The following is a 27,302-nucleotide window of genomic DNA, read 5'->3' as shown; positions in this document are numbered from 1 at the left end:
CACTCACCTGAGGAAGGGGCAGCACTCCAAAAGCAAGTGGCATTTATTACCAAATAAACCTGTTGGACTTTAACCTGGTGTTGTGAGACTTCTTACTTTGAACCTAGAGGCTGGGGTGCCACCCACTGTGCCACAGGACCTTCTCTTGGTCTCATTTAAGACCCCTTAATTGCCTGATTGGCTTGTAGTTCGCTGGTTTCTTGCCAGCTCTCCAGCCACTGTTGTCTCCATAAGACCTTACACTATAGTGGAGCATCGAGGGAGTGCCACACTGTCAGAGCTGCGGCCTTTCAGTTAAACCCAGCTCTCGCCTCCTCTCTTAACCATCCAGGTGCACTGAACACATCTCAGCTTTAAAACTATATTGTGCAAATATTAATGGACAAATACTTCTACAACCCTGATCTGAATTTCATTTCTCTGCACTTTGAGTGGTGGCATGATGTAAGTGCAGTTTCAATAGATCACTGCTCCTGTTCAGAGAATGGGCAAAATGATTTAATTTTATATGCCTATACTCACACAATGTAAATTCAAGGCCAGGCTGACTCACAAAATTGTGAATAGCCTGAACCACCGTTAACTTTGGTTGACAGGATTTCCTTTTATAACTTGTCGTGTAGAAATCTGACCCCAGAATACTGAGAGAGGCAAGGGAGGAAATTGCTGGGGCCTTGACAGAAATCTTTGTATCCTCACCAGCTACAGGGGAGGCCCCAGGGGGTTGGAGAGTAACCAATGTTGTTCCTTTGTGTAAGAAGGGTAGCAAGAATAATCCAGGTAATCACAGGCCGGTGGGCCTTACTTCAATGGTAAGGAAATTATTGGAGAGGATTCTTCGAGACAGGATTTATTCCTACTTGGAAATAAATGGACGTATTAGTGAGAGGCAACATAGGTTTGTGAAGAGGAGGTCGCTTCTCACGAACTTGATCAAGTTTTTCGATGAAGTGATGGAGATGATTGATGAGAGTAGGGCAGTGGAAGTTGTCTACAGAGACTTCATAAGGCCTTTGATAAGGTCCTTCATGGCAGATTGGTGCAGAAGGCGAAGTCCCATGGGGTCAGGGGTGAGCTGGCAAGGTGGATACAAAACTGACTCGGTTCAAGAACTCAGAGGGTAGCAGTGGAAGGCTGCGTTTCTGAATGGAGGACTGTGACAAGTGGTGTTCCTCAGGGATCAGTGCTGGGACTTTTGCTGTTTGTAGTATATATAAATGATTTGGAGGAAAATGTAACTGATTGATTAGTAAGGTTGGTAGATTTGTGGATAGCAATGAGGACCATCAGAGGATACAGCAGGATATAGATCAGTTGGAGACTTTGGTGGAGAGATGGCAGGTGGAGTTTAATCTGGACAAATGTGAGGTGATGCATTTTGGAAGGTCTAATGCAGATAGGAAATATACAGTAAATGGCAGAACCCTTAAGAGCATTGATTGGCAAAGGGATCTGGGTGTACAGGTACACAGGTCACTGAAAGTTGCAACGCAGGTGGAGAAGGTAGTCAAGAAGGCATACGGCATGCTTGCCTTCATCGGCCGGGGATTGAGTTTAAAAATTGGCAAGTCATGTTGCAGTTTTATAGAACCTCAATTAGGCCACACTTGGAATGTAGTGTTCAATTCTGGTGGCCACACTACCAAAAGGATGTGGAGGCTTTGGAGAGGGCAGAGAAAAGATTTACCAGAATGTTGCCAGTATGGAAGGCATTAGCTTTGAGGAGAGGTTGAAGAAACTTGGTTTGTTGTCACTGGAGTGACGGAGGTTGAAGGGAGATCTGATAGAAGTCTAAAAAATTATGAGAGGCATGGATAGGCAGAAGCTTTTTCCCAGGGTTGAAGAGTCAATTACCAGGGGGCACAGGTTTAAGGTGCGAGGGGCATGGTTTAAAGGAGGTGTACGAGGTAGATATTTTACACAGAGGGTGGTGGGTGCCTGGAGCTCATTGCCGGAGGGGGTAGTGGAAGCAGATATAGTAGTGACTTTTAAGGGGCATCTTGACAAATACATGAATAGGATGGGAATAGAGGAATATGGTCCCTGGAAGGGTTGGAGGTTTTAGTTCAGTCGGGCAGCATGGTCGGTGCAGGCTTGGAGGGCCAAAGGGACTGTTCCTGAGCTGTAATTGTTTTTGTTCTTTGTTCTTTGATCTTTAAGTTTAAAAGGGGACATTGCCTGAGTGTTTCCTTCCCAAGGTAACAAGCTGTACCTGCTAAAATGATCCCTAAATGGACTCTCCCGATGAGGACTGGTAGTTATGGAGTTTGACAGTTTCTGCTGCCCTATTTCAATCGAGCTCTTCACCTTTTTGTGAGATTGCTCTGTAAACTCATCACCCCCTGTCTCCGTAACCTTTCCCATCCCTGCAATTCTTCCAATGTTCTTCACTCCCCCAGTTCCCCAGGGCATCGCAGTGGCACTGTTGTTAGTGTTGCTCTTTCACAGCGACAGAGACCCGGGTTTGATTCCTGTCTGGGGACACTGAGCGTGCGGAGTCTACACATTCTCCCTGTGCCTGTCAGGGTTTCTACTGAGTGCGCTGGTTTCCTCCCAATGGCCGTGCTAAATTCTCCCTTGGTGTATCCAAAGAGGTGCTGGAGTGTGGCAACTTGGGGATTTTCACAGTAACTTCATTACAGTGTTAACTTATAAATAAACTTTAATTTTTCCATACATCCCTAATTTTACTGACTTCACCCTTGGAGCGCACTTCCGCCATGTTCCCTTGAACAGGGCTTGGCGCAGGTAAGAATTCTGCCCTCAGCTCCGCAGAGGGTAGAATGTAGAGGACTGGTCTGGGGTGCATTACCATCATTTATATGGAGGTCACAAAGGCATGGGTGAGGGTTTAGTTAGTTTTCATGCAGAATGATGGAGGGAAAATGCCTGGAATCAATTCAGAAAAATGAATAGATGGAGCAATGGGAGGAGACTGGGATTACTGATGAATTAAAATGGACCAAATAGCTTTCCCCATCTAAAAATCTCTCTCCCACAAATGAGGAGCATTATACCGATCAAAGTAATTTAAACCTGGAGTTACTTTTAGCAGATAAAATCTCGCTATCAGTGCAATAAAGAAACATAAAAAGATTCGAAACTGATATCACCATGTGATTTAGAAACAGGCTGTAATGGTTTGCCTGATAGTTCTGCAGGAAATCATGGCTGCCATTTTGCACACAGGAAGACCCCATTGATGGGCCAAATGGCCTCCTTCTGCACTCCAGGGATCCTATGATTCTGTGAACGATAGTTAGTGACTGAGTAATTACTTCTTACAGATCTTATGGATGCACCATACAAAGTACTCTTTCTGGTTGTATCACAGCTTGGTATGGCTCCTGCTCTGCCCAGGACCGTAAGGCACTACAAAGAATTGTGAATGAAGCCCAGTCCGTCCCGCATACCAGCCTCCCATCCATTGAGTCCGTCTACACTTCCCGCTGCCTCAGAAAAGCAGCCAGCATAATTAATGACCCCATGCACCCTGGACATTCTCTCTTTCACCTTCTTCCACCCTTTCCAAAAATACAAAATCTGAGGCCATGTGCCAACTGACTCAAGAACAGCTTCTTCCCTTTTGTCAAAGCTAAGGGTCATCTGGACTCGAAACACCAGCTCTTTTCTCTCCTTACAAATGTTGCCAAATCTGCTGAGATTTTCAAGCATTTTCTCTTTTGATTTCAGGCTTTTGAATGGGCTTACCTTGCATTAAGTTGATCTTTCTCTACACCTTAGCAATGACTGTAACACTACATTCTGCACTCTTTCCTTTCCATCTCTATAAACGGTATGCTTTGTCTGATCAGCGTGCGAGAAATAATACTTATCACTGTATACCAATACATGTGACAATAATAAATCAAATCAAATCAAACTTTTGTCTTTTGTTGGTCTGAATTGCAGGGGAATGTTGTCCACCAACACATAAAAGGTGTGAAGATGACGGTGTTGGACTGGAGTGGGCACAGTAAGAAGTCTCACAACACCAGGTTACAGTCCAGTAGGTTTATCTGGAATCATGAGCTTTCAGAGCACAGCCCCTTCATCAGGTGAGTCACTCACTCACTCACCTGATGAAGGAGCAGCACTCTGAAAGCTCGTGAAGGCAAATAAACCCGTTGGACTTTGACCTGGTGTAATGACACATAAAGGTGGTCATGGTTTGCCACTTTCTACCTCAAGCTGCAATGAAGGCCAGGCCAAATGTAAACTTCAAATCTAAGATTGATTAACTTTTGTTATCCAAAGGGATATCAGGCAAAGGTAGGGACCTGGGTTAATGTCATAGTGTGGCCATGGCCTCTTTGACCATGGAACAGGTGTAATGGACCTCCTCCTCTTGTGCTCCTCAGATCTGGTCCTGTTGCACTGTTTCCAAATGCACTCCAGTGAAGTTGAAGCTCAGGAATGTAAAATCTCAGAGGAAGTTCCACACCTATATTACCATATTAAATTGACCCTATTAAATTGCCCCTTCATGTCAGGGGGACTCGTTAGGATAAGTGCATGGGGTGAGAGACTGAATGGGATTGTGGTCTGTGTAGACTGGATGAGCCAAATGGCCTCCTTTTGCACTGTGGGATTCTATGAAAGTCCAGAGATGATCTGGTTAGGTCGATTGGTCATGCTAAATTAGTGTCGGGGGGGCTAGCTAGGACAAATGCATGAGGTTATGGGGATAGGGCCTGAGTGGGATTGTGGTCAGTGCAGACTGGATGGGCCAAATGGCCTCCTTTTGCACTGTAGGATTCTACACAACAAAATTGCCCCAAGGCTTCGCAGACAAGAATTGACACCAGATCACATGGTAGGACATAGGAACATAGGAATTAGGAGCAGAAGTAGGCAGAGTCAGCCCTTTGAGCCTGCTCTATCATTCAATCAGATTGGACTGATGTCTCCCTAGTCTCAAATCCACCTCCCCACCTGTTCCCCATATCCCTTTATCCCTTTTTTTGTTAGACAGGTGACCAAAATCTTAGTTAGAGTGGTAGGTGTTAAGAAGCAATGAAAAGGATGAGAAAGACATATGGGCTGAACTCTATGACCTCTATGCAGCGAGCCATTCAGAAGTCTTTAGTCACCGCCGGGGAGGGGGGTAGTGGAAGCAGAAACAATAGTGACATTTAAGGGGCATCTTGACAAATATATGAATAGGCTGGGAATAGAGGGATACGGGGTGGTGTGCTGGCACATTGGTTAGCATTGCTGCCTAACAGCTCCAGGGACCTGGGTTCGATTCCCGGCTTGGGTGACTGTGTGGAGTTCGCATGTTCTCCCCGTGTCTGCGTGGGATTCCTTCGGTCCACCCACGGTCCAGTTTCCTCCCGCAGCCCAAAGATGTGTAGATTAGGTGCATTGGCCATGCTAAATTGCCCTTTGGTGTCCTGGGATGTATAGATTAGTGGGGTAAATATGTAAGGTTATGGGGAAAGTACCTGGGTGGGATTGTTGTTGGTGCAGGCTCGATGAGCCGAATGGCCTCTTCCTGCACTGTAGGGATTCTATGAAATGGTCCCCGGAAGGGTAGGGGGTTTTAGTTCAGATGGGCGGCATGGTTGGTGCAGGCTTGGAGCGCGCAGGGCCTGTTCCTGTACTGTAATGTTCTTTGTTCTTGACTTTGACAGAATGAAAATCCCTGCCGGTGGAAAATTCCGCCCACAGAAAGAGGGAGAGCGAGTCAGAGAGACTTGAGGAGGAATGCCAGAGCTTGGGGCCCAGGCAGCTGAAGGCCTTGCCACCAATGGGGGAGCGATTGAAATCGGGAACTCACAAGAGGCTGGAATTAGAGGTCAGCAGATACCTTAGAAAGTTGCAGAGACAGGAAGGAGCGAAGCTGTGGAGGAGTTTTACACCTCAAGGATAAAAATGTTCCTAATCAAGGCATTGCCAAGCCAAAATCAAGTCAGCCAAGTACAATGATGATGGAAGACCATACGAGTCGATATCACGGAGGGTTTACATTCCTAGTAGTTTCATAAATAACCTTTTATTTTGTTGCTGCTGGGAGTTTTCTTCAAGTGTTCCTCTGGTTCCAATTCTATTCTGCCCTGTTTTTCCATAAAAAAAAATCTATGGTATATTTTTAAAGCTTTCACTACTATTTCAACACCTGATTTTTATTCTCCACATTATGTTCAGGGGTTATTTCTTGTAAATATAAATGTGAATTCCGACAGCAGAGCACAGAACCTTAAGGGGGTAATCTCAATGTGTGCAGCAATCACAACTGGTGCTTCCTTTGAAAACTGGATCCTGATCTCATTAAATGCTTGTGTGGCATAGTGGTTACCATTGTTGTCTCACAGTACAAGAGATCGGATTTAATTCTGGTCTTGGGTAACTGTCTGTGCAGAACTTTCATGTTCTCTTCGTGTCTGCACGGGTTCCCTCCGGGTGCTCCTGTTTCCTCCCACAGTCCAAAGATATGAATATTAGCTGGTTTAACCATGCCAAATTTGCCCTTAGTGCCCAAAGATAAGTGGGTTAGGTGGATTGGCAATGCTAAATTGTCCTTTAATGTCCACAGATGTGCAGGTTAGGTGGATTGACCATCCTAACTTTCCCCTTAGTGCCCAAAGATGTGTAGCCTACATGGATTGGCCAATATAAATTGCCTCTTAGTGTCCAAATATGTGCAGGTTAGGTGGTGTGGTCATGCTAAATTGCCCCTTAGTCTCCCAAGCTGCGCAGGTTAGGAAGATTGGCCATGTTAAATTGCCTCTTAGTGTCCAAACATGTGCAGGCTATGTGGACTGACCAAGGAAAATTGCCTGTCAGTGTCCAAAGATGCCTAGGTTATGGGGATTAACAGAATAAGTATGTGGAGTTACAGGGATAGGGCAGTGGGGTAGGTCTGGGTAAGATGCTCTGTCAGAGAACCAATGAAAGCTGATGGGCTGAATGGCCTTCTTCTGCTCTGTATGGATTCTATGATTGTAAAATCCTCTCCTTCATTTTGTCGTACCCTGTGCTTAAAATTAATAGATTGCTGTGCTCTTGTTAAGCTGTGTCCTTGTCAATGTTGAAGCATTTAAATGGTGACTTCCACACACCTGGGAGATCCCAGAGTGCTCCCGCAGTCAGTGATTTACTTCTGAGGCACGGCCCCCATTATTTTACAGGCTGCAGTCCATTAGATCACAGCAAGATCCCACAAACGGCCAATGAGGAAACTGGCCAGGTGGTCTCCTTTCAATTGAGAACAGAACACCGAGGGGTGAAATTTATCGTCCCGTCCACCACCACGGGAACTGGAGCGGGCGAGGGATGGACCTTGGAAAGGTCTGTTGACTTTGGGCAGGATTTTCGGTTTCAGGGGCAGAAAATCCTGCCGGAAGATCCCATCCCATGTCCCAGAAGGCATTCAAGAGGTATACCCTCATAAATCCCACATAACAACCAGTACTTGCATTTGCATTGCACTGTTAAGGGAATAAGAAACTTCCCAAAGAAATTTTAAAATAAATTATGGCACCAAGTCACATAATGATATAAGAACAGACAATCATTGCTTTTGAAGGATGTCCGATTGAGGTGGAGGTGGGGAGATGTTTAGGAAGGGAATTTGAGAATGCTGGCTCCAGGCAACTGAAGACAAGGCTCTCATAGTTGGATTGATTAAATGTGCTGATAGTCAAAAGGGGGCCAGAATTGGAAGGACACAGGCTCCTGAAAGGTTTGTGAGGCTGGAGGAGATTACAGAGACAGAGAGAGTGGGGCACAAGGCTATGGAGGAATGTGAAAACAAGGGTGAGAATTTGGCCCACGATCGGGCACTCTCGCTGGTGGGCAAGGCTGGAAAATTCCACCCAAGGTCTTGATTAGGAACCAGGTAAGGTCAACAAACACAGGTCGGAGGAAAAACCTTTTCACAAAGAGGATGGTGGGAATCTGGAACTCGCTGCCTGAAAGGGTGGTCGAGGCACGAACCCTCACAACATTGAAGAAGCATTCAGATGAGCACTTGAAACCCCATAGCATACAGGGCTGGGAAATGGGATGCTTGATGGCTGGAGCAGATTGATGGGCTGAATGGCCTCTCAACCACCTGTTTATTATAATGCTGAATTTACATTACTCGTTCATGGGATGTGGGCGTTGCTGGCTGGACCAACATTTATTGCCCATCCCTGAGGGCATTAAAGAGTCAACCACATTGCTGTGGCTCTGGGGGCACATGTAGGCCAGACCGGGTAAGGACAGCCTTCCCGCAAGGACATCAGAGAGCCAGTTGGGTTTTTCAGACAATTGACAATGATTTCATAGTCATCATTGGAATTTTGAGTCCAGATTTTTATTAAATTAAAAGTCAACCATGATGGGATTTGAACCCAGTTCCCAGAAGTATTAAGCTGTGTATCTGGCTTACTAGCCTAGCGACAATACCACTACACCATTGCGATCTAGGGCATAAGAAATAGGAGCAGGAGTAGGCCACCTAACCCTTCGAGCCTGCCCCGCCATTCAACAAGATCACGGCTGATCTGAAGTGGATCAGTTCCACTTTCCCGCTTTCTCCCCGTAACCCTTAATTCCCTTGTCTGTCAAAAACCTATCTACCCGTGTCTTAAATATATTTAGCGAGGTCGCCTCCACCACTTCAATGGGCAGAGAATTCCAGAGATTCACCACCCTTTGAGTGAAGAAGTTCCTCCTCAACTCCGATCTAAACTGCACCCCCCCCCCCCCCCCCCACCTTATCTTGAGGCTGTGTGCTCTAGTCCTGCTATCCTTTCTAAGTGGGAAGAATCTCTTGTGCACCAGTGATTTGGATATTTGCAAATTTATGGAGGATAGAGTGTGCGAGGCTGGATACTGCATTGGAACAGTCAAAGTTAGCGATGACAAAGATTTTCATGATTCCACTCCAACAGTGGAGGCAATTAGAACTGCGCTGGAAGCGTAAGCTAACCAACAAATATCCTAATGAGGATGGTCTATCTGTATTTCCCTGTGCCATTCCAACCTTAACTAATTATCTACCCTGCCCAGCCTAAAAGCATATTGAACTACTTTGCAAATATACCCACCTAATCAGACAATCAATGACATCTTGCCATTGCTACGTTGAGAATATACACCACAACGAGAGCAATTTAAAAACCAGCGGTCGATATTTCTCTTTTGTGATCTAATGAGCGGCTTTGTAAAATAAAACTTTAATAAAGCCATTAAATAGATGCGTTAACTACAGCACTAAAACAGCAGGCAAAGCAAATTTGACACAGCAATGCTTGAATAATGCACTAGCGGGGAAAATTAAACCTTCAAACAGCAGATCAAAGCTTGGTGTGTTTGATATTTTAATATAACTCCAACAGGTTGGAGCAGAACTCGGAGGAGGCGGATCTGGCTGTTGCGGCCCATGTAGGAGCCGACGAGATTGGCAGAATGAGGAGTGAGGTTCTTCTGCGGAATGTTGAAGAGCGAGGGCACAGATTAAAAAGTAGTACCTGCAAGGTATTAATCTATGGCTTACGACCTGAGCCATGGGCAAGTTAAGGACAGCCAGATTAGAAGGTTTAAATGCGTCATTGAAAGGTACAATGATGGGGAAGACAAAGACTGCCAGACCGAGGCAACTTCTTGCAAGCTGTGGCCAGCATACCCTCTAATTCTATCTTTTACTCTCGTTCTATGCTTCTAAAACTTTATTCTAACTCTTCTAAATGCTCTAACAATGCTTTAATGCAATATCTTACCTTGCGTTAAGTTGATCTTTCTCTACACCCTAGCTATGATTGTAACACTACACTCTGCACTATCTCATTATGTGCTGTATGCACATTCTGCACTCCCTTGTTCCCTTCATATGAGCTGTGTGCTTTGTCTGGAATGCACGCAAGAAACAAAACTTTTCACTGAATGTTAATGCATGTGACAACAATAAATCAAATCAAACCAAAATCAATTCACGGACCATGACAAATGTTTAGGAGAAAGAGAGAGACATTCCACTGGGGGAAACTCTGTTTAAACCTGATTAGATCATTAGGATGGTATGGTGGCACAGTGGTTAGCACTGCCACCTCACAGTGCCAGGGATCCCAATCTATTCCAGCCTTGGGACACTGTCTGTGCAGAATTTGCACATTCTCCCTGTGTCTGTGTGGGTTTCCTCCAGGTGCTCTGGTTTCCTCCCACAGTCCAAAAGATTTGCTGGTTAGGTGCAGTGGCAATGCAAAATTCCTCCTCAGTGTACCCAAACAGGAGCTGGAGTTTTTGCTTAGATTTATTATTGTCAAATGTATTAGTATATAATGAAAAGTATTGTTTCTTGTGCGCTATACAGAAAAAGCATACCGTACATAGAAAAGGAAACGACAGAGTGCAGAATGTAGTGTTACAGTCATAGCTAGGATGCAGCGAAAGATCTACTTAATGCAAGGTAAGTCCATTCGAAAGTCTGACTGCAGCAGGGAAGAAGCTGTTCTTGAATCGGTTGGTTCGTGACTTCAGACTTTTGTATCTTTTTCGCAGCTGAAGAAGGTGGGAGAGAGAATATCTGGGGTGCGCCAGGTCCTTAATTATGCGATGTGATTATTATGCTTAATTATGGAGCGTGTCAACTAGGCGATTTTTAATGTAACTTCATTGCAGTGTTAATGTAAGCCCACTTGTGACATCAATAAAATCAGAAAGAGTTTCACAATGCAGAAAGAGGCGCTTCAGCCCATTGTGTCTGTGCTGGCTGCCAACCAGCTATCTATCATACTCTCACTTTCCAGCACTTGGTCTGTTTCCTTGCACGCTGTGATGTTTCAATTGCTCATCTAAATACTTCTGAAATAATGTGAAGGTTCCTGCCACTCCCACCCTTTCAGGCAGTAAGTTCCAGATTCCTGACAGATAGATTAGATTTCTGATAGACAGGGGGATTAAGGATTATGGGGAGCTGGCGGGTAAGTGGAACTGATCCACTTTAGAACTGCCATGATCTTATTGAATGGTGGTCCAGGCTCGAAGGGCTTGATGGCCTACTCCTGCTCCTATTTCTTATGTTCTTATGTTCCCACCACCCTCTGGGTGAAAGGGTTTTTCCTCACAGTCCTTCTAAATCTCCAGCTCTTTGCCTTAAATCTATGTCCTCTGGTTATTGACCCCTCAACTAAGGGGAAAAGTTCCTTCCTATCCACACCGTCTACGTCCCTCATAATTTTTCATACCTTGATCAGCTCCTTCTCTGCTCTAAGGAAAACAACTCCTGCCTGACCACTCTCTCCAGAGCGGGAACACTCCAGCCCAGGCAATATCCTGGTGAATGTCCTCTGCACCCTCTCCAGTGCAATTGCATCCTTGCCAAAATGTGGTGACCAGAACTGCGCACAGTATTCGAGCTGTGACCTAACGAGTATTTTATGCCATTCGTTGGCCAGCCAAATCCAACATTGGGGTTTAAAAAGGAGAAAGGATGATTGAGGTAAGGGTAAATAAATGGGCAAGTCAAGGCTGTAGAACAGTGTAACCATTTGAGTAAAATAAATCAGGTGGTGTCACAATGGAAAGAAAGTTTAATAATGGTAAAAGTGAATTTGCAGCTTCTGTAACATCAGGGAAGAGGACTAGAAAGGCAAAATTAAAGGCTCTTTCTCCAATTGTGTGAAGCGTTCATAACAAGATAGACGCATCTGTGGCACATATAGAAACAAATGGGTATGATACAGTTGCCATGGTTACAGGGTGCCCAAAGTGGGGAATGAAATATTCCAGTTAATTTGACATTTCAAAACAAACAAAGTGAAGAAGAAGATTGGGTGACCCAGGTAATTACGAGCGCGATCAAGGCAATCGTGAGAAAGGGCAGGAAATCAGAATATAGCATTAGGACTGGAGGAGGTAAGGAACAACAAAGGGCAAAAGGTACCGCTGAGAGTGGCTTATAGACCCCTCCGAATGTAATCATAGGGTTGCACAGTCAGGAAATCAGAGGAGGCAGTGATCACAGCAGACTTTAATCTTCAGATAAAAGTAAAATACTGCGGATGCTGGAAATAAATAACAACGGACAAAGAAAATTACAGCACAGGAACAGGCCCTTCAGCCCTCCAAGCCTGTACCGGCCATGCTGCCCATTTGAACGAAAACGCCTACCCTTCCGGAGACCATATCCCTCTTTTCCCATCCTATTTTGTCCAGACGCCCCTTAAAAGTCACTATCGTATCTGCTTCCACTACCTCCCCCGGCAGTTGAGTTCCAGGCACCCACCGCCCTCTGTGTAAAAAACCTGCCTCTCCTTTAACCCTTGACCCTCACATAAGAACATAAGAAATAGGAGCAGGAGTAGGCCATCTAGCCCTTCGAGCCTGCCCCGCCATTCAATAAGATCATGGCTGATCTGAAGTGGATCAGTTCCACTTTCCCACTTTCTCTCCATAACCCTTAATTCCCTTGTCTATCAGAAACCTATCTACCCGTGACTTAAATATATTTAGCGACGCAGCCTCCACCGCTTCAACGGGCAGAGAATTCCAGAGACTCACCACCCTTTGAGTGAAGAAGTTCCTCCTCAACTCTGATCTAAACTGGCCCCCCCTTATTTTGAGGCTGTGCCCTCTAGTCCTGCTATCCTTTCTAAGTGGGAAGAATCTCTCTACCTCTACCTTATCTAGCCCTTTCATTATCTTATATGTCTCTGTAAAATCCCCTTCTAAACTCTAACCAGTACAGACCCAGTCTATTCAATCTCTCCTCATAGGCTAACCCCCTCATGTCCGGTATCAGCCTGGCGAACCTTCTCTGCACTCCCTCCAAGGCCAATATATCCTTTCGCAGCCCTAACAGCACCACGTGAACTGTAGCTGGTCTGGAAAGCAATGCCCAAAACCCGCGAACAAATTGAAAATAAGATCTTGCGAACACCGAGAGGTGGGAGAGAATCTTCCTGCTGTGTTATAAGAACATAAGAAATAGGAGCAGGAGTAGGCCATCTAGCCCTTCGAGCCTACCCCGCCATTCAATAAGATCGTGGCTGATCTGAAGTGGATCAGTTCCACATTCCCGCTTTCTCCCCATAACCCTCAATTCCCTTGTCTGTCAAAAACCTATCTACCCGCGACTTAAATATATTCAGCGAGGCAGCCTCCGCCACTTCAACGGGCAGAGAACTCCAGAGATTCACCACCCTTTGAGTGAAGAAGTTCCTCCTCAACTCCGTGAAGTGTTCACAGCGTCACTGCCACACTCAAACACAGAGGTGGGCCAGGGGGAAATCCCTCCCACCCCCCCCCACCCCCACAATGTGCGGGTGCTGTGCTGGATAGCTCACGCTGCGTGGAATCCCTGCACGATTCTCACGTTTGACTGGCTAGCTCACAAAAGAAAAGCACCGTTCTTGCTGTAACAGATGTGACAGGCTGACAGTTCTGAGCAGTGACTGAAGACACTTGCAGACTGAGGCTTCAATGAAACAGATGGTTTAAACCGTCCTAATGTGTACACCTTCAGTGTGAGTGAAGGGGCCCATCAAAACACATTGTTTAACCATCAGACGATAAGATGAGTGGGTATTTCAGGACTAGGGGAGAGACGGGTGGGGGGGGGGGGGTGGTGAGGGGTGGGTGGAAGAGGGGAAAGAAAAACCGGCTGGCATAAAAAGTGCGAGATTCAACTCTTTTAATCCGTGAAGGGACAGTCTCTGAAGGGTTCTGATGACATATGGATTTTTCTGTCGGAATTTTCCAGAAGCTTCCTTGCACCTGGCCTTGTCCGGTACAGATAGCAGATGAGAGGCAGACAGCTGTGGTCTGTTAATGAGCTCTGAAGCCATCTCCTTCAGAAGTGAAGCTCTGAAACTTACACAGATCGTTACTCCCTGCGGCCGTCTTGTAAATTCTCGGCACATCCCCAACCCCCCCACCCCCCCAAAATCTGCCTCACCGCCTCGCCATCCTCCCTCCCCGCGCCAGTTTTCCTCCCGATCCATTTTAGGCTCCGAACCGTTCTAATACCCAGCAAGTGAATTTTCAACCTCTTCGGGAAAGTAAAAACCCGATTAGGAACTTGGGAGTCGCAAATAACTCGCAATTTATTTGATCGCCGAGGCTGCTAAGAGATGGTCCCATCGATTTGTGTCAATAACTCGTGCTGGAATCGATCGCTCGCGTTTCACTTTGATGATCCAGCAGGTGCCGAGGAGGTAAGTCGGTTGTGGGTAGCCCCCATGCAAGGCCGAACCTGCCGGCTTGGATCTCAGAGGCTTCTCAGAAAGCGAGAGACTTTGCGGATCCGCGGTGAAGTCTCGTCCCTCTGGCAAGGCATCCTGTTCGCCATGTTACACAAAAGGGGTAGAGAGGCACTGCTGCAGTGCGAGGAGGGTTTACTAGCAGAGAGCTTGTAGCCAACAGGAAAGGTTGGGACGCTTTTCTCTGGAAAAGAGAAGGGCTGAGAGGTGGGGCAATAGTTTCACATTTATGGAAACGTTTGCCGAGTTAGTCGTAGGGAAGGTGATTCCATTTGTGGGGGAGGCTGGAACAGTAAGATACTTGCAGTGGTTAGCACTGCTGCCCCACAACACCAGGGACCCAGATTGGATTCCCAGCTTGTGTCAGTGCCTGTGCTGTTCTCCCCATGTCTATGTGGGTCTCCCCCGGGTGCCTGACACCGTGAGGCAGCAGTGCTAACCATTGTACCACTGTGCTGCCCAAATCATTGAATCCCCACAGTACAGAAGGAGACCACAATCTGCACTGACCACAGTCTCACCCAGGCCCTATCACTGTAACCCCATGCATTTACCCTAGCTAGTCCCACTGACAGGAAGGGACAATTTACCATGGCCAATCATCCTAACCTGCGAGGAAACTGGAGCACGTGGAGGAAACCCATGCAGACATGGGAAGAATGTGCAGACTCCACACAGACAGTGACCCAAGCCAGGAATTGAACCGGATCCCTGGCGCTATGAGGCAGCAGTGCTAACCAATGTGCCACCTTGCCACTGTGCAGTCCCACGACATTGTGAATATGATCACAAATTTTGATGAACTTTTCAGCCTTTTTCTAATAGTAACAATTTAAAATATTTCCTGATCATAATTCAATTCCAGCCTTGGATCATTGTCTGCACTTTCTTCCATGTCTGCATGGGTTCCTCCGGGTGCTCCGGTTTCCTCCCACAGTCCAAAAGACGCGCTGGTTAAATGCATTGGCCGTGCTAAATTCTCCCTCAGTGTACCCAAAAAGGTGCCGGAGTGTGGCGACAAGGGGATTTTCACAGTAACATAATATAAGCCTGCTTGTGACATGAAGAAATAAACTTAAACTTAAATCCAGTAAATAACTCAGGGGCAAGTACTTTCCCCTGGGAATAGATAAATTGTCAAACTTGCTATCACAATGAGCTCTGGGATCAATAGGGCAACAATGAAATCAAGGAAGGATTAGGTGAATGTGAATGAGGGGAATACAAGGATATATGACTCCTTAATTTCCCTGGGAAGTCTTGTGATGCATAAGAACATAAGAACATAAGAAATAGGAGCAGGAGTAGGCCATCTAGCCCTTCGAGCCTGCCCCGCCATTCAATAAGATCATGGCTGATCTGTTGTGGCTCAGTTCCACTTTCCCGCCCTCTCCCCATAACCCTTAATCCCCTCTCTTATCAAGAACCCATCAACCCGCTTCTTAAAAATATTTAGCGAGGCAGCCTCCACCACTTCAACGGGCAGAGAATTCCAGAGATTCACCACCCTTTGAGTGAAGAAGTTCCTCCTCAACTCCGTTCTAAACCGCCTCCCCTTTATCTTGAGGCTGTGCCCCCTAGTCCTACTGTCTTTTTTGAGCGGGAAGAGTCTCTCCACCTCTATCCTATCCATCCCATTCATCATCTTATACGTCTCAATGAGATCTCCCCTCATTCTTCTAAACTCTAACGAGTACAAGCCTAGTTTATTCAGCCTCTCCTCATAGCTCAATCCCCTCAACTCCGGTATCAGCCTAGTAAACCTCCTCTGCACTCCCTCCAGGGCCAAAATATCCTTGCGCAGGTGCAGTGGGTTAGTGTCCCTGCCTCTGAGCCAGAGGCTCTGGATTTCAGTATCACCCCAGGACTTGATGGCCAAGGGAGGTGTGTTCAGTTCATAACGCGGCCAAACAGGTTGAGTGTCAACCTGCAAATCTTTCCAAACACTCCAATGGCTGGTGATGAGAGTGGGAGGGACTCCTGGTCAGGCATGCTTGGTGTGTAGAGGACGCCCCTCCCTCAAGCTCTAAGCCCCTGGCGACAGACAAGCGGCCTGCTCCAAGAATGACTAGCTACAGAAACAAGGCTGCCTTAGTGCACCACTCGATGCAGGGAGAGAATTAGAATTGGATTTATTCTCCCTGGCAACTGTCAGGGAAGTTGAACCAGATCATTTACACTGTGGAGTCACATTTGACTGTGGGATGAGTTTCCAAGTGCACATTCACACGAGCGATTTCCATCTGCCTGACATTGTTCAACTCCATCCCGACTCATCCGGAGGTTTCATCACATTGACTTGCACCCACAGTCCAGCCATTAATCGGCCAATACGTCCACCCTTGTGACATACTGCCTTCCTTCGCCAATTGGAAAGTAAAAAGAGTCATTACCCAATTCAATGATGTTTGCCTGTCAGCCAACCGTCTTCCCACCCCCGCACCAACTTAAATAGTTTCCAATCTGGAAAAGTGAAATGTCGGAAGATAATAAAAAGCAATGTTTTTTAATGTCCTGATGGTTTTTCTCCAAGCTGTGTTCTGGGGATCGATATATAATTCCTGGAGGCTCCAGGGCAATCCTGCTGGGTTGGCAACTCTGTGTCAAAGTGACATGAGATGCTAAAGTCAGGGTGTATCCTGTGCTGACATAATGGGATTCTCTTTGTTGCTGGCAAGGTAAAGCCATGTTGCTGCATCAGTTTAGAATCCAAATATTCAAGGTTCCAATTCTGTCGACAGATTGCAAATCGGCTGTTGTCTGCGGGATAATATGGAATACTTAGCAATATAGATGTGGCAATGGTGGCATAGGGTAATGTCAGAAGACAAGCCTGGGATCTAGACGAATGTTCTGGGGACGTGGGTTCAAATCTCTTGCATGATGGCATTTAAATTCAGAAATGAATCTGGAATTGAAAGCTTATCTCAGTTGTGGTGACCATAGAAATACCACAGCTCATTTAAAAAACCCATCTGATTCACTGTTGTCCTTTAGGGAAGGAAATCTGCCATCCTTACCATGTCTGGTCAACAGAAGGGTAAATTGGGTTGGGAGGGATATGGGCAGTTGGGACTAGCTCAGTGGTAACAAAAAAGGTGGCATGGACAAGTTGGGTCGGAAGTCCCTTTTCCATGCTGCAAACCTGTATGACTATAACATATTGACTCCAGAACCACAGCAATGCGAGTTTCTCATACATACGCTCTGAAATAGTCCAACAAACCATTCAGTTCAATTAGAGATGGGCAACAAATCATAGAATCCCCACAAAGTTAAAGTTAATTTCTTAGTGTCACCAATAGGCTTACATTAACACTGCAATGAAATTACTGTGAAATCTCCCAAGTCACCACACTCCAGTGCCTGTTCAAGTACACTGTGGGAGAATTTAGCATGGCCAGAGCACCTAACCAGCATATCTTTCATACTGTGGGAGGAAACCGGAGCGCCTGGAGGAAATCCACATAGACATAGGGAGAACATGCAAATGCCACACAGGCGGTGACCTAAGCCAGGAATCGAACCTGAGTCCCTGGTGCTGTGAGGCAGCAGTGCTAACCACTGTGCCACCCTCATTGTAGAAGGAGGCCATTCAGCCCATTGGGTCTGGAAAGTATCTTAGCCTGGCTCACTACCCTGCCTTATCCGAGGGCTAACCCATCTAACCTATACATCTTTGGGCATTAAGGGGCAATTTACTATAGCCAATCAACTTAACCTACATATCCTTTGAACTGTGGGAGGCGACTGGAGCACCCGGAGGAAACCCACGGACACATGGGAAGAATGTGAAAATTCCGCATAGACAGTGAACTGGGATTGAACCCAGGTCCCTGGAGCTGTGACGCAGCTGTGCCAACCACTGTGCCACCATGTTGCCCAAATGCTGGGCTTGTCAACAACATTCACAAATTTTGGTGAACTTTTCAGCCTCTTTTCTAATAGTAATAATTTAAAACATTTCCTGATTATAATTAGTCAAGATCCTTTTAGCCTATTTCAGTGTATAAAAGTTTTGGAACCACTTCCAATCAATTAATGATTATTCTTTATTTATCACAGAATCATTCAGCGCAGAACAGGCCTTTCAGTGCATCGAATCTGCACCTGACCTATCCACCTAATCCTATATACCTGCACTTGGTCCATAGTCCTGGGATGGCACAGTGGCACAGTAGTTAGCATTGCTGCCTTACAGCGCCAAGGACCCGGATTCAATTCTGGCCTTGGGTCACTGTCTGTGCGGAGTCTGCACATTCTCCCCGTGTCTGCATGGGTTTCCTCCAGGTGCTCTGGTTTCCTCCCACAGTCCGAGAGATATGCAGGTTGGGTGCATTGGCCATGGTAAATTCTCCCTCAGTGTGTCCAAACAGGTGCCAGAGTGTGACGACGAGTGGAATTTCACAGTAACTTCATTGCAGTGTTAACGTAAGCCTACTTGTGACACTAACAAATAAACTATAAAACTGAATACCATGATGTATCAAGTGCTCATCCAATATTTTTTAAAGGATGTGAGGCAACCCACTTCTACCAACCTCTCGGTAAAAACATCCCCGAAACCTCCTGTCCCTCATCTTGACCCTATGTCCTTGCATAACTGATACTTCAATTAAGGGGAACGGCTGCTCCCTATCCACTCTGTCTATGCACCTCATAACCTTGAACACCTCAATCAGGTTGCCCTTCAACCTTCTCTGCTCCAATGAAAACAACCCAAGCCTATCCAACCTCTCTTCATAACTTAGATGTTCCATCCCAGGCAGCATCCTGGTGAATCTCCTCTGCACCCTTCCGAGTGCAATCACATCCTTCCCATAATGTAGTGACCAAAACTGCACACAGTACTCTGGCCTCACCAAAGTTCTATCCAACTTCAACATGACTTCCCTGTTTTTGTAATCTATGCCTCAATTGATAAAGGCAAGTGTCCCAAATACTTTTTTAATCACGCCACTAACATGCCCTTCCGCCGTCAGAAATTGATGAACAAACTTCCTAGTATCATGCTGTACATTGAATAGTCTTGCATTAAAATGGCTATGGGAGAGAACACTAAGATGCCAAAGAGTAGTTAGCATCCATTGGAAGAGCATAAAGTCACAAGAAATAAGAGCAAGAGTAGGCCATTCTGCCCATTGAGCCTGCCTCACCATTCAATATGATCATGGACAATCTGATAGGCCCCAACTCCACTTTCTTGCCTGCCTTCCATAACCCTTGACTCACTTGTCATCTCCTCTCTAATTGGTTGCTCTCACAAAGAGCTGGCATGCTCTCGATGGGCCGAATGGTTGCATATGAATCCACGGATGGCGGAATATTCCTTTTATGCATTCTCAATGTGTGGATGTCACTTACAAGGCCAGTATTCACTGTACATCTTGCTGCTGAGAAGGAGATTTTGGGCCTTGGTCTTGGCCTGTTGCAGGAACAATGCTATCGCCCGTGCAGAGCCTCAGAGATGTATGAATAGTTCCCCAAAGAGGTTTCAAGTCAGTCTGTCCAAATCCGATTAGACAGCTGCATTATGACACATATTTTGCCTTGATGTGGAGTTGAAACCCCTTTAACATCAACACAAAATGTGTAATGTAAATGGATTATGAATGTTCAATAAAGTAAGTAATCTGTCACAGTTCTATCTGCTTTACTGAGACAGACAGGTCTTTCAAGCGTAAGGAGTTGTAAGTGGTTTATGCTAAGAACATGACAAGACAGGCTAGCATTGGATAGCGGCCCATGCCAGGATATTGGGCAGGATCCAGGCAGGAAGTTCATTGTTTTGATAGCGGGGAATCCCAGCAACACCTGATATTGATCCCTGGGCAAAAAATCTGTCAATGAACTGCTGTAAAGTGGAGCCACAAATAGCGGTCATAAGTTCACCTACTTTTAATCCCATTGTTTGACGGGGCACAGGTAAGTTGACCTGTTTTTCATGCTATTGGCGCAGGCACGCAGATAAGTTCAATAAGGGAGTTGGTCAGCTCTGTTGGCTGGACGGCTGGTTTGTGATTCAACACCGTGGGTTCAACTCCCGTACTGGCGGACGTTATTCATGAAGGTCCCGCCTTGTCAGCATTGCTCCTCACCTGAGGTGTGGTGACCCTCAGTTTAAACCGACAGCCAGCTCTTCCCCCTCAAAGGAGGAAGCATAGAAACATCAATATAGCTGTCTAATCCTGTTAGAAATGTATAAGTCTCTATGCAATCACCCCTCATTCGTCTGAACTCCAGCGAAGACAATCCTGACCTAGTCAATCTCTCCTCAGACATCAGTCCCGGAATTGGCCCGGTATCGTTCTATGGTTCCGTGGTTCTAAACCTTCGCTGCGCTCCCTCAAGAGCAAGAACCTCCTCAGTAAAGGAGAGCAAAACTGCGCACAATACTCCAGGTGTGGCCTTATCAAGACCCTGTATAATCACAACGCCACACCCCTGCATTCGAAACCTCTCGCAATGAAGGCCAAAATGCCATTTGCCTTCTTGACCAGCCAACGGTCATCTGGGGCTATGTCAGCTATTCCTTTTACAGGTAAGTTAACCCATTTTACATGTCATGAGTTGAGGAAAACAGGCAAATTTACCAGTTTTTGTTTGTGTGTGGTTGGTTGATGGAAACAGGTGGGTTTACCTGCCTTTCATACTATCGGCTGAGGAATAGATTAATCTGTGGAACCCTTTGCCAGAAAAGGCTGTGGAAGCCGGGTCGTTGAGTGTCTTTAAGACAGAGATAGATAGGTTCTTGATCAATAAGGGGATCGGGATTACGGGGAAAAGGCAGGAGAATGGGGGTGAGAAAAATATCAGCCATGATTGAATGGCAGAGCAGACTCGATGGGCCACGTGGCCTAATTCTGCTCCTGTGTCTTATGGTCTTATGTTGATCAGGATACCAAGAGGACTGCTTTTTATATCTTCACACGATCATGGAATCCGTCATCCACATCAACAAGATGGGTTTGGGCGGTCTTAGCTAAAATAATACAAATGCCAGGATTCTCTGGCTTCTCTGTGGTGTTTTTCTCGGTGACGGGAGACTGCGCACTGTTGCGGGGGGCAGTGGGGGCAGGATCTTCGGGTCCCGCTGTTGCCAATGGGATTTTCCATTGATTCCATCCCATGCCTCCGGGAAACACAGGGGTGCACCATTGGCGGGACCAGAAACTCCTATCGGTGTGAAAAGCCGGAAGTTCACACCCAGTAGCTGGAATTTTACCAGCACGCTGAACGGCATTCTCCGTTAGCCTCGGGCAGGCGAGATGGTAAACTTCCGGCAAGTATCTCTGACATTACGGTGCTCACTTAGACTTCCAGCCTAGGTTAACTGGAGGAAGAGAAATTGTAGCCCCCGGGTGAACTGGCGGAACTGTGGGACACACTGACTTCCTCTTACTGGCGTGGAGACAAGGGGCTGAATGGCCTCTTCCTGTACTTTAACCATTCAGTGATTCCATGATCATTCCCTCAGAGCTCTGACTGGGGCCTGAGCTGTTTTAAAATAACAGCAACTAGCTGAGTTTCTCTTGCAGGGAGGCAGCGTGGACTGACCGTATAATGACCTGAATGGCCTCTTTCTCTGCTGTAACCATTCCTTCATTTCTAACAATAACAACTTTCATTTATATAGCATCTTTAACTGAGTAAAATATCCCAAGGCCTACCACAGAGACAGGCAAAAAAAAATTAACCTGGAGGCAAAGAAAGAGATATTAGAACTGGTGACCAAAATATTAACCAAAGAAATACACATTAAGGAAGGTGTAACAGCAGGAAAGAAAAGTAGAGAGGGTTGGGATACGTATAGCACCAGATGGGCAGTTATATTGTGTCATGAAATCCATTGATTTGTGTCTTTCTCAATTACACAATTTAGATATACACAAATCTATATTTGTGGAGATTGTTATACTTGTACAGGATATTTCAATTCTAGCTGTGTTGGTTCCTGCCTAGTAACAAGGGTGAGACACTCTGGGGGTGTTCTGATAGGTCACTAGAACACCTCAAGGGCCAGTGAACAATTCTTCTTGAAGCAGTCAGTTGCAGGAAGTTAGCCTGAAAGTGTCACAGAAACTGGGAAAACCAGGCCCCAGTTAAGGTTAAAAAGTTAGAAGAAGGGCTTCGGGGAGCAGAATTTAAGCAAAGAGTACCTTTGGGGCAAAGGCACTTCTTTGGAGCTGCAGTGTTCTGCTTGGCACGGCCTTGGTTCAGAAAGTCTGCTTGCAAACTAATGTTTCAGCATGCTCGAGAATCCTGGAAGAAGGAATCTCAAAATGGGACTGAAACCCTGTGAGGTGGGCCATTGTTAAAACCATCCAAGTGCGAGTGAACTTTGGAGACAATTCCAAGGACAGATCTTTGAAGGTGAAGCTGGGAATCCCTCATAAGAACATAAGAAATAGGAGCAGGAGTAGGCCATCTAGCCCTTCGAGCCTGCCCCACCATTCAACAAGATCATGGCTGATCTGAAGTGGATCAGTTCCACTTTCCCGCTTTCTCCCCATAACCCTTAATTCCCTTATCTTTCAGAAATCTATCTACCTGTGACTTCAACATATTCAGCGAGGTAGCCTCCACCACTTCAATGGGCAGAGAATTCCAGAGATTCACCACCCTCTGAGAGAAGAAGTTCCTCCTCAACTCTGTTCTAAACTGCACCCCCCCCCCCACCCTTATTTTGAGGCTGTTCTGGTTCTGGTTCCCTCGAGAGCAAGTTGAAGTTCCCTCATGAGATAGTTGAAGTTTCAGTGAGGTTTGGCTCTCTCAGGCGGACTAACATCTGGGTGATTTCTTGAGAAATCCACAGACTCTATCTTGGTCGCACCTGTCATTTACTCTGTGGTGTGGTGTGGCTCACGCACAGTTCATCTCTTAATTCACTTGTACCTCACACTCATCCTGAAATTTAGGCCACTCTCAAAAATTGCTTTACCCTTATGACTTTCTATGGCAAAGTTAGTTTTCTTATTGTTTGCTTAAGATCCGTGGAATCCTATGGCTTCATTGTAAAATCTCAAACTTCATCCATTTTAAACAAAATGTTATTGGTCGTTAACCAAACATTCTCCTAACACGTTGCAGATTCTGATCAAGAGTCATAACAACCATTAAATGTGCCTAAAGTTTATTTTATTAATGTCACAAGTAGGCTTACATTAACACTGCAGTGAAGTTACTGTGAAAATCACCTCATCGCCATACTCCTGTTCAGGTATACTGAGGGAGAATTTAGCATGCACACTCAACCAGCACGTCTTTCCGACTCTGGGAGCAGTACCTGGAGGAAACCCCCTCACACAAGGTGCAGACTCAGCACAGACAGTGACCCCCAAGCCGGGAATCAAACCCTGGCACTGATGAGGCAACAGTGCTAACACGAGGGGTCACGAGCTAAGGGTGAGGGGGGAGAAGTATAATTTGGATGCTAGAGGGAGGTTTTGCACACAGAGGGTCGTGGGGGTATGGAACGCGCTATCAAGTAAGGTGGTGGAGGCAGCCATGCTGGACTTGTTTAAGGTTTACTTAGATAGACACATGAGTGAAACAGGGATGGAGGGTTATAGGAGACGGTTTTAAATAAGGGTCAGAGCCTCGGGACGATACTGGAAATGTAATACTACATGTTAATGTTTTGACTTTTTATTCCACAGGTGTCGGTCCACCTTGTTGTCAAACGAGGGGCATGCACACGGTGGGTTGTGTGTGGGCTGCTCTTGGAGGTTCCGGGAGTGGCCTAGTACTTTGCGTCGTGGTGTGTGCTTAAACCTGGACCAGCAGATGGGCACCGCAACAGCTCAGCGACTATCACTGCTAGCTGTGCAGATACATGGATTTGGGCCTGTGTCTGTGGGAGTTTGCGCATTCTCCCTGTGGTTGCGTGGGTTTCCTCCGGGTGCTCCGGTTTCCTCCCACACCCCAAAGATGTGCTCTTAGGCTGATTGGCGTACCAAATTGACCCTACACTATTCTCCCCTGAATCTGGTTACAATAGGGGTACCATTCGCATACACACAGGGCAAGGTAGGTGTAGGAAAATGCTTTGTTAAGATGGCGGTGTGGGCTCGTTGGGCCAAAGGGCCTGTTTCCCGTGCTGGGTTGCTCTTTGTTCTTTGTTTGCTCTTTGTACTGTGCCACCATGCCATCTATCTCTAGCATGGGAGATTGTGCTCAGTAGAGGTCTCACAGTACTTGCCACCATGATCTAGGCTGGTCCACATTTGTGCAGTTGTATTTCTGCATGCTCTTACCCAACAACCTCCAGCCCTGCAGCTCTTGTCTTGACGAGCAGGAATGTTAACCCAATTACAGAGCCAATGATGCTCCAGGTCTGATTTCAGAATCAGGATGCCTTTATTCACAAAGAAAAGCAAACGGCTGAGTAACCTAAACCCTCCTTTAATCTATGAACCCTAATGGAAACCACATTCCACTGAACCAATTAAAGGGGGAGTGCGGGAGGAACTGGTGTTGGGGAACAGGTGAGGGGTGGGGGGGGGGGGGTGGTGGAAGGCAGGGAAATGACTTGTATTTAAGTGGCAACAATTTTGTAGTTACCTTCTTAAGCATAATTAAAGGATTATGGCTGTTCCTGCTGGGCTTACCACTGAATAATATGCTCAAGTATGCATTAACACGGCCATTAAGAATCAGACGAGATGCCCTTATCTCGCCGCGAGCTCCCTTCCCCCAACTGAAAAGCGGCATTGTAACCAAAAAGCCTGAACTTGGAGGCAGACTCACCTTTGAACTTTGCAGCCAAATTCCTGCTCTGCACAGCAACAATGGGAGGCAGTGATGCCGTGAAACTGCCTCTAGTATATCAAGATCTGGTTACTGCTGAAGATGGGGGGGATGCTGAAACATTCGCAAAGCACAGAAGGAAGCTGATTGTTTATCCAGCCCCCGCCCACTATTACCAATTAAGACCAGCCCTCAACTGGCTTCAGTCTCTTCTTTATATGCCCGACGAGGAATTGTTGGATGGTTGAGGGACCAGTGCCTTTCGAAAGGACAAGCTGCAGGTAGTAGGTCCCTCTTGTTATAGATTTGGAATCTTTAAGTAAGGTTGGTAGAAATAAGTTCTGCAAAAACAGGACTGGGTTCATTCTCAGATGGGAAGGGTGGCACAAAGAACAATACAGCACAGGAAGAGGCACATTGGCCCTTCAAATTTGCACCGATCATGATGCCTGCCTAAACTAAAACCGTATGCACTTACAGAGTCCGCATCCTTCCATTCCCACCCTATCCATGTATTCGTCTTAAATGATGCTATTGTACCTGCTCCCACCATCTCCCCGGGCAGCGTGTTCACACATTCACCACCCTCCGTATAAAAGACTTGCCTTGCACATCTCCTCCAAACTTTTCCCCACACACAGTGACACAATGGTTAGCACTGCTGCCTCACAGTGCCATGAACCCAGGTCCCATTCGAGCTTGTGTCACTGTCTGAGTGGAGTCTGCACGCTATCACCATGCCTGCATGGGTTGCCTCCGCGTAGAGTCATAGAGGTTTACAACATGGGAAAAGGCCCTTCGGCCCAACTTGTCCATGCTGTCCTTTTCTTTAACACTAAGCTAGTCTACATTGTATACTGGCTCAAAGCCAGGGGTGCAAGTCAGTACGGACAAAATTTTCCACGGTTTGTGACAACTTTGGACTCACCATCAACATTAAAAAGACCAAAGTGGTGCAACAGCCTGCTCCTCATGTACTGTACACAGAACCCACAGTCACAGTCAAAGGGCAGAAACTACAGGCAGTGGACTAGTTCACTTATCTTGGCAGCACCCTCCCCCAAGCAGTGACTGTTGATACGGAAGTTAACCGCAGAATAGCAAAGGAAAGTTTTGCTTTTGGTAGGCTGCGCTTCACTCTATGGGAACATTGAGGAATCAGTCCAGCAACAAAAGTGAAGGTCTACAGTGCCATGGTACTCACTACCCTCCCGTATGCCTGTGAAACATGGACTGTGTATCGAAGGCATGCAAGACAGCTCAATCATTTCCTCATGACTTGCCTTCGCAGAATATTACGCATCAGATAGCAAGACAAATTATTAGACACTGAAGTTCTCCCTAGAGCAAGTCTACCATCAGTCCACACACTGCTGATGAGAGTGCAGACCCGGTGGGCAGGTCATGTCATCCGTATGTCAGACGAGTGCATACCCAAGCAGCTCCTTTTTGGGGAACTCTCTGCTGGAAGACGCTTGCATGCAGCAGCAGAAACATTACAAAGACACACTCAAGGCCTTCCTGAAGTCACTTGACACAGACATGACCACCTGGGAAACGCTGACACAAAACCACCCTATCTGGCACTGCCTCAACCACAAAGGCTGTCAAGCTCACGAATATAGGTGTATTGCTGAAGCACAACTTAAGCGCGAGGCAAGTCCAGAACCACCAGCACCACAACTACAGTGTCTACACAAGTCTGTCCAATATGTGCCAGGACATTCTGTGCCCAAATTGGCTGGATCAATCATCTTCCGACACACCGCATCCAGCCTCAAAATGACTAACAGTGTCGAGGTCTTTGTTGACGACGATGGACGAACAACAACAACAAGCTAGTCCCAATTGCCCACGTTTGGCCCATATCCGTCAATAGCCATCTCACACACATGTAACTGTCTAGATGCTCCTGCTTCCTCCCTTGGTCCAAAAAATGTGCTGGTTAAATGCATTGGCCATGCTAAATTCTCCCTGAATGTACCCGAACAGGCGTTGGAGTGTGGCGACATTGCAGTATAAAAGTAAGCCAACTTGTGACACTAATAAATAAACTTCTAAATTTGCCTGGAAGAGCAAGAACAAAAGAAAGGAAGACTTGCATTGATAAATCAGCCTTTCACAGTTTTCAGATGAAACAATTTTCAAGTGGAGTCACTGTTGTGATAGCAAAACCACAGCAGTCAATTTCACACAGCAAGATCCCACAAACCACAATGTGATCATGACCAGATAATCTGTTTCTGTGATGTTGGTTGAGAGATAAATATTGATGTTGGGCGGCATGTTGGCACAATTGTTAGCACTGCTGCCTCACAGTGCCAGGGACTGGGTTCAGTTCAGGCCTGGGTAACTGTCTGT

Source organism: Carcharhinus amblyrhynchos, chromosome 9 (genome assembly GCF_965287045.1).
Source record: "Carcharhinus amblyrhynchos chromosome 9, sCarAmb.v2.hapA, whole genome shotgun sequence".
Taxonomy (NCBI): domain Eukaryota; kingdom Metazoa; phylum Chordata; class Chondrichthyes; order Carcharhiniformes; family Carcharhinidae; genus Carcharhinus; species Carcharhinus amblyrhynchos.
This window is presented reverse-complemented; position numbering follows the sequence as displayed.